This window comes from Pelophylax lessonae (genome assembly GCF_965119305.1).
Source record: "Pelophylax lessonae genome assembly, chromosome: 4".
NCBI classification, from domain to species: domain Eukaryota; kingdom Metazoa; phylum Chordata; class Amphibia; order Anura; family Ranidae; genus Pelophylax; species Pelophylax lessonae.
Window position 1 is genome coordinate 420,647,558 of NC_138771.1, and position 8,675 is coordinate 420,656,232.

General features: G+C 43.8%; 1 protein-coding gene across 1 annotated transcript in view; it reads right to left on the reverse strand.

The window, feature by feature from the left end:
• The window catches only part of LOC309554277 (uncharacterized protein), a 48,527-nt gene extending 43,927 nt beyond the window's left edge, over nucleotides 1-4,600 (reverse strand). Inside the window, exon 1 of the mRNA XM_082255921.1 lies at nucleotides 4,523-4,600. The gene's annotated coding sequence lies outside the window, so the exon portion shown is untranslated. The remainder of the gene's footprint in view (nucleotides 1-4,522) is intronic.
• Between the last annotated feature and the right edge of the window lie 4,075 nt (nucleotides 4,601-8,675).

Sequence of the window (8,675 nt, forward strand, 5' to 3'; positions counted from 1 at the left end):
CCTGTGTACAATGTAATTGGCCTGGCCTGGCCTGCACTGTCTTATATTGTGTACACTGCTAATCAGGCTGCTGGCCTGGCTGGCACTATATATTTATTAATAGTAAATGGCACACAGCGGCCTGGTATAAGATGGTTCCCAACTTGGAATAATTAATAAATATAAAGTGCCAGCCAGGCCAGCAGCCTGCTTAGCAGTGTACACAATATAAGACAGTGCAGGCCAGGCCAATTACATTGTACACAGGTAAAGTGCTATGCTAAGTTAGCAGGCTAAGTTAGCAGGCTGTGCCCCCATGCCCAGTGACCAGCTTGTCTGCCGTGCCCGGGTGCCCCCCACCCATCAATGCAGTGACCAATGACCAGCTTGCTGTGCCCCCATCATCAGTGACCAGCTTGCCATGCCCCATCAATGCAGTGAGCTGCCGTGCCCCCCCCATCAATGCAGAGACCAGCGTGCATGCGTGCCCCCTTAGCAGTGTGTGGGCCAGGCCCCCCCCCCCGGGCATCGCTTCACTTACCTCTCACAGGCGGTCACCGTGTGCTGCTGCTGCTGCTGAGTCGGCCCGGAGTCTTCTGAGACGCAGACGAGAAGAAGACTACTCGAGACGAACAACGAGTTCCTCTTTTTCCTCACGTGCCGGCTCTCCTCTGGTCTGACACGTGCTGGCTCTCCTCTGGTCTGACAGCACCGGCGGGCGGGAAGGTGATCGTGACGCTGGGACGGTGAGTGACTGACGCACACACCGCCCCCATGCGTCATGTCACCTGGCCCCGGAATGTCCTCCTGTGTGATTGGTCCAGGCTGGAGCCTGGACCAATCACAGCCAGGACATCACTAAAGTGGGGAGTGTCGGGGTTCATTGCTCTGCGCCCAGACGACCCCCAGAAGGCCGCCAATCGGCACCTCGGCTGTATGCACGTGGGGTGCAAACCCCCCCCCCCCCCCCCATAGCCACCATTAGGTCCCGTGCCCCTAGAGGGCTGAAAATCGTATTTTTTTTTTCCTTTTTTTTTTCTTTTGGCCACAGATTGGGGGGGGGGGCGGCGCCCCTGCACCCCCTATAGACCGGCCGCCCCTGGCGGGGAGATTTTTTTCATCCACCTCGAATGTGTGGATGAGTTCTTCTTTAAGGTGGGCTCGGTCAGACAAAGTGATACATTTACATGTGCAGAAAAGAATATGTATTGGAAATATTTAATTTTTAAAAAATGATCCTTCATTTAGAAGTTTATGTGTGTATTTTAGACTGTCACTTGAGGCACAGTAATTAGGAGTATTTTGTGGGTACAAGGACTGTGGTATATGTGTGCAGTGTATACTGCGACTAGGCACAGATTCTGTTTATTCGTCCCCCTTTAACCCCTTCCTGTCCGCCCTATAGGCAATTGACGGCGGGAAGGTGGTTGCATTATCCTGACCCGCCCGGGGGGCGCGCAGAGCGGTGATCAGCGCTGCGGTGTGTCACTCTGACACACTGCATCTCCAATCTCATGTCCAATCACAGCTGGTCACATAGTAAATAGGAAGAGCCGATGATCGGCTTTCCTCAGTACATGCCTGACAGACACGAGTAGAGAAGAGCCGATCTGCGGCTCTCCTGACGGGGGGGGGTCTGTGCTGGTAATCTGAGCATTGATTACCAGTGCAGACCCTTCGGGGGGTACCACTAGAGCCACCAGGGATGCCCACCCATGGCCACCAGGAATGCCCACCCATGACCACCAGGGATGCCCACCATGGCCACCAGGGATATCAATCAGTGCTCAGGGAGCCTGCCAGTGGTGCCCTCCCCATCAGTGCTGCCAACCATTGCCATCTCTCAGTACTGCCCACCAGTGCCCATCATTGCCATCTATCAGTGCCGCCCACCAGTGCCCATTATTGCCGCCTATAGGTGCCCATCAGTGCCCATCAATGCCACCAATCAATGCCCATCAGTGCCACCTATCAGTGCCCATCAGTGCCCATCAGTGCCGCCTATCAGTGCCCACTAATGCTGCATATCAATGCTACATATCAGTGCCGCATATCAGTGCCCATCAGTGCTGCATATCAGTGCCGCCTATCAGGGCCCATCAGTGCTGCATATTAGTGGCACCCCATCAGTGCCACCCCATCAATTTTGTCATATTTCAGGTTGTCAGCAAAAAATGTGCCCTGTCAGTAAATGTTTCCTATTTTGTCATTTTAAAAAAGTTGTTGGAGGTGGACAACCCTAGCGTGTATGTGAAAACATAAAAAAAAATGAAAAAAAGACATGAAGGCCAAATGAAATCAACAGCAAATGAGAAAAAAAATCAATTCAGCTAAATCCAAGCCAAACATTAAATATAGCAGAAGCAAAAGTAGAATTTACATAAGAAATTTTAGGGGAATTCACTTAGAGTATGCAAATAGAAACCCTGCAAGTGAATTTGACCCCCGCCCTGCTGAATAACTCACTGAATCATTTATAACTATTGTTGAAGTAAAACTATTTTTTTTTTTGGTTTTGGACAAAATGGAGAGCAATAGCAACACCTATAAGATTTTTATTGCTGTCTGTGCCCCTGTTAGGGAGATTCACTCTCTCTATTTGTCCTGTTTACCGTTACCATTGAAAGTGAAAGTATAAGAAAATCCCAAATTTTAGGTTGTCTCCAGAACAGTAAGGTTAGGTTCACACTTGTGCAATGTGGGAACCAGCATGATTCCTGTACGGGTTCCCACATTGCACCTGAATCGCTGGCGGTTCACACTGATATCTGGGAACCGCTGGGGGGTGTGAATGTAACATTAATGACACCCCCCAAATCGGTTCGCAGATCGCAGTGCAAACTGTAAAATGGTGCAGGAATAAACACCTATAGGAACCGATTGCAGTGAGGACCAAAAAAAGGGTCCTGCACCATTTTCGTGTGAATGCGATGTGATTTCAGCCATACAGTTTGTATGGCTAAATTCGCATCCCACAGACATCGCATGTGATCCGCACAGCAATGCGGTGTGAATCACAATTTCTATGTCTGTTTTTGCACCAGTGTGAACCCAGCCCAATAGAGGGGAAATCATCCAATGTGGACACTAGTTCTGGTGATCTGGAGCCCCCCAAAAGAATTCCCCTAATTTGCAGAGATTTCCTTTCACTTCCTATTTTGTCTATGGGCCGGGAAGTGGCGCTAAATTTCCCCAATGGGAAATAGATGGGAAAAAAAAACAGACAGGAGTTATAACCCTCCCTTACTCTATCCTGTACCATGGTATACTAACCATTATTGTCTTTTGTTTGTTACTTGTTGTATGGAAAATATTCAATAAAAACTATTGAAAAGTAAAAAAAATATTTATATATAATTTTGCATATAGTTCTAATATAAAGTGATTGTAAACGATCGCCTTGTAAAACAACTCATTCAGATTAAAAAAGAAATGAAAGGCAAAAATTTTGTATAGATCTAAAAAAAACTTTATAAATATATTTTCCCCTTTTTTTTTTATAAGTGATTACATTCCCTCTGTTCTTAGCTGCATAAGAGCTGGGGGAAGGAGAATAAGCAGTACACCAAGCTTCCCAGTAAATGGCTGTGCAGCGGGGGCTTGTCAGGACAAGTCTGATCATTGGAGGAGAGAAGCCTGAGTTCCCAGCATAGCTAAAGAACTGACCATGATGTGTTCTGCTGTTTAGTGCGGTCAGTTTTTAAAAGGGAAGCAAGGAGACTAGCAGGAACACCAGGGATTTGACATAGAGGAAGAAATACAAAGAGAACAGGGTACTTTCTCATACAAGTACATGGTACAGCGGGCACATATCAGGAATATGAAGTGTTGGGGTAAAAAAAATGCTTTAATATACAGTCTGCATTATATAGTATAACTCACTCCTGCTCCTAGCACACAACAGCTGAGAAGCCAGCTTTTGGCACACATCTTTGACCTTTCTCTTGCAAATGTATTTGTTGTCACGCATGCAGCGCTGGAAGTATAGCAAAATCTGTCATTTCTGGCACATACAAATGTATGAGTTAACTGTGAAGATCATTTCTATTTACAATCCAACACACCTACCCAGAGGTAACCTTTTTTATTTTTTTACAATTGAGATTTTATAAAGATGTGCGTGCCTGAAGTGCCGCTTTACATGTAATATTAAATTATTCATTCTAAACGTCCTATGCATTATTTTTCATTCACAAATATATTTTCATAACTTTTCAAACATATTTGCATGGTAAAAAACAAATCACATAAAAAAAAAGACACCCTCTTAACAACAGTTATTCTATTTTGAAAAAGGTGACAAAATGTGTCAAATGATTCAATATTATTAGAAATGTATGTTATTGCAAATTCTGGCACATTCTATTGCCAATATATTTCAATGCCAATACAACAAAATACTTTGTAGATAAAAATGCTGTAACTTGTTGGTACTTACTATTAGTAATTACAGTAAACACAATTAAATATAATACCTGACACTATGATATGGATGTTATATATGCTATGAAAGAATAACATTTATTATTTTGAGCACACTTACCACTGCATGATGTGACTGTAATCAAAATTACAAATGTTGCATAGAAGGCATTTAATAAACCCCTATATTGCTCAGATTTCATGATGGTGACCAGAAACTTCAAACAAAGGACACAATTGTAGCACTACTGCTCTTCAAACCCTTCACAGATTATCGGAAATGCCCCCTTAGCTCTGTCGGAAGAACACATTAGAAACCACTTCCTCAATATGGACCATAACTATAGACGACTGCTGTAGATTGTAATAGATATGTTATGGTTTACAACTTTGGTTTAAATAAAAAGACTTCTTCAATAGAAATTCTTTATGTGCGGTTAACAAATAAGACTTTCAGATAATCATACAAAATATGGGTGATTCTAACAATGGAAGGCTGGAATGCTATATAGCGACACCCTAAACTATTTGCAGAGAGGCGTATTGGGTATTTTGCAGATCTCGCTTTTTGTTACTAAGGGCCGGATTTAAAGAAACTGCAGCTTCAAACATCTATGACGTGTTTCAGTTTCGCCGCGTTCAAATCAATTAACTGGCGCTGCGGCGAATTGGCTAGTGAAACAGCAATAATGAATTCCGCCGTCAGCGGTATTCACTTACGATCGCGGCTTCGCCAATTCGCAAACTTATGTCTTCGTGCTTATAGCAGTTTCACATAGCAATGTGGGCTAGTGGATTAGTGCACACATCACACGTCTGTAATTCATCTCCCTCTGCTGTAGGTTCGAGGCTTACCATCTCCACCTAACTTTTTTATTTTCTTTTTTTGTTTATATTGCTAAAATGTAACGGATTACATCATATATATTGCTAAATAACGTTACACTCAGAAGCGCTTGCAAGCTTACAGCATTTTAAGTGGTTTTATGATCTTGTCTGTGTGTCAAATCGATCTTACATAGTTACATAGTTACATAGTAGGCGAGGTTGAATAAAGACAATAGTCCATCCAGTTCAACCTGTGTAGGTGTGTGTGACTGTAATCATCTAACATAGCCCTCAATCTCCTGATCCTTGAGATGTAAGTCTAAGAGTCTTTTGAAAGTCACCATACTACCCGCAGAAACCACCTCTTGTGGTAGACAATTCCACAATCTTGTAGCCCTAACAGTAAAGAACCCCCCACGTTGCCTGAGGTTAAAACGCTTCTCCTCTAATCGCATTGTATGTCCTCGAGTCCTCATGCAATTCCTTCGAATGAACAGCTTTTCTTCTAAGCTGAGATCCCCATTAAGATATTTATAAATTGCTATCATGTCCCCTCTCAGACGTCTTTTCTCCAGGGAAAATAAATCGAGCGATTGCAGCCGCTCTTCATAGGTAAGGTCCTCCAACCCCCTAATCAGTTTAGTTGCCCTTCTCTGGACTTTCTCCAGCTCCAACACATCCCTCCTGAGGACTGGCGACCAGAACTGGACAGAATACTCCAGATGCGGTCGGACCAGAGTTTTATAAAGTGGAAGGATTATAGTCTTATCTCTGGAATACATCCCTTTCTTTATGCATGCTAATATTCTGTTGGCTTTGGAAGCTGCCGCTTGGCATTGCATGCTGTTGCCTAATCTATCATCAACTAAGACTCCCAAATCTTTCTCCATTTTTGATTCCCCCAAGGGTTCCCCTCCTAACGTGTATTGTGTTTTTATGTTTTTGGTCCCCAAGTGCAAAACCTTACACTTCTCCACATTAAACCTCATTTGCCATGTCGTTGCCCACTCCGTAATTTTGTCCAGGTCATTCTGTAGGATATCTGCTTCATGCTGTGCAGTTATTGCCCTGGCCATGATTGAAAGTACCAAAGGCAAGTGACCAAACCCCTACCCTACTTCAGGGCAAGATGAAACCTCACAATTTTACCATGGTCTTCTTCCCAGATTCCATACAATGTTTAGTTCTTTAGCTATATGTGCTTTTTAGCCTTAACACACTCCTTTTTTTCCACCATACAGCTTTATTCTGCACAATAGCTTTGCAACTTCACTGCAGTTAACAACGTCATGGGTTCAAATCACATCACTACACTTGGGATCTCTTTTCACTCTCATTTTTTTAACAGTTTTTTTAAACTATCTTGAATTTGGGGGGGGGGTGTCCTACCCAAATTTCAAGCACATCAATGGAAACAACACAATTTTGATTTTCTGAGTGTGGTCCTAGTTTTCTCGAGATGCAATTCTTTACATATTTACCATGGTTCTTACAATTTCTTGACCAATAAACATAGGTGTCTGATATTGGACTCTCTCCATATTTCAACAACACAGACCCTCATAGTCCAACACTACATTTGCCTCACACCTCAACACAACACTGTCACATCCCTACTCTACATTACAACCCCTCACATCACCAGTAAAAGCAGCATGCAAAGTGCAAAACTCCGGCCTTGGCAGCTTAATGGGCCATACACTAACAATTTGTCTAGACTTTTTCCTGTAGACTTAACCAAACCATATAATATAAGGTCAAACCTCAACACTTTCAATTTGGATGCAATCAGGCAGGCCCTTGCACTACATAGAAAATGTCAATCTGAAGGATAAAGTCTTCTCTAAATCTTACAGTGTGGATGGCCCTTTTGTCTGTAGGCACCCACACAAAACAAAAAAACACATGTTCAATTCTAAAGTCTTTATTTATTTGAGAATGACAGCAAAAGGAGGAGGGATGCAGCAAAATAATATTGTCACTCTCCAGTCCGTGTGCCTTTACAGCGCCAGACCACGATCTTTGCTCCATGGCTACGGGATTCTGATGTCTTCCACAACTTCAGGCAGAGTTCAGAATCCATTCTGCACCTCTACCAGCTCATAGGGGACAGGCATGGCAAGGTTGCTGGTCAGCTTCCAAGCCACTTTTGAAGTTCCAGGGTGTTCATGTTGGTCATCGATGCTGCTTTTGGCCATGTGCCTTACCAAATATCCACTGACCACAAAAGAAGATGAGTGGAGTCCATCAAGGTGGGTTTCTACCACCTACACCCGCAAGCAGTACCACTCCTGGAAAAATAAAACAAAGGATAAGACATTTCATTATGAAAATCACATCTTAATGCCTGTTTGCTTCATTCTGAACTTCATTTAATTTCGACATCACGAGTGAAATAACACATTTTATGCCAACTTACACAAACCAGAAATCATTAATGTAAACATTTGAATACACACCTGTGACGCCAGACAGCCCATCACCACAGGCTTCTCATGGTACATGCCATGATTCCAAGATGTTCACGTTCTGGAAAATTACAACACCATAAGATACCAAGCAGCCGTTCATGTTATCAATAACTACACAGGTGGCATAGACACAAATAAACACCTGCCAGCTCTTCTCAGCCCTTTACACTATTCACAATACCAACATGTTTATGGTTAGAGGTGCATGTTTTTGCTCAAGTAACACAATTTTACCAATGTTGACTACACTTTATCTACAATGGCAAGTATCATTGGCAGATGATAATGACCCTCTGTCTCCCTGTGAGTGGCACCTCTGCTAACTAGCTAATTAATACACATGCCCTATCTTGACCGGTTACAGTACTTACATGTAAAGTGGCTAGCAACCAGGGTATTCCGGGTGGCAAAACCTGCAGCGGTGCTCCGCCGCCTGGGGGCCGCCGGCTGACGGACCTCTGGCTCCCTCTCCTCCGTCAGCTCCCAAGATTCATCCCGGGCAACGCACATGTTGTGCAACACGCAGCACGCCAGGATGATCTTGGAAGCCTTTGTAGGAGAGTACAGGAGTTCACCCCCAGGCCGGGCCAAGCAGAGAAACCGGGATTTGAGAAGACCTATGGTCAACTCGATGATACTCCGGCTTCTCCGCAAGGCCCTGTTGTAATTCCTCTCTGCTGGGCCCTGGGGGTACCTGATTGGAGCCATCAGCCACGTCAGCTGCGGGTAACCAGCATCCCCTGAAAAATAAGAAAAATATACATTAGTTCTTCATATCATGTGACTTTAGATGACTCCTCAAAATGGGAGACAATTAGGCATTTTACTAAACAACCTGCTCGTCTGTTTGCAAAAACTCATATGAAACATCTCAACTCTGTCTAACTGCCTAAATCACTAATACAAATGGGAAAAAGGACACACATAGTGGTGTGTTTCTCTTGCAAGTTCCAACTTGGCCCCTATTTTGTTCCT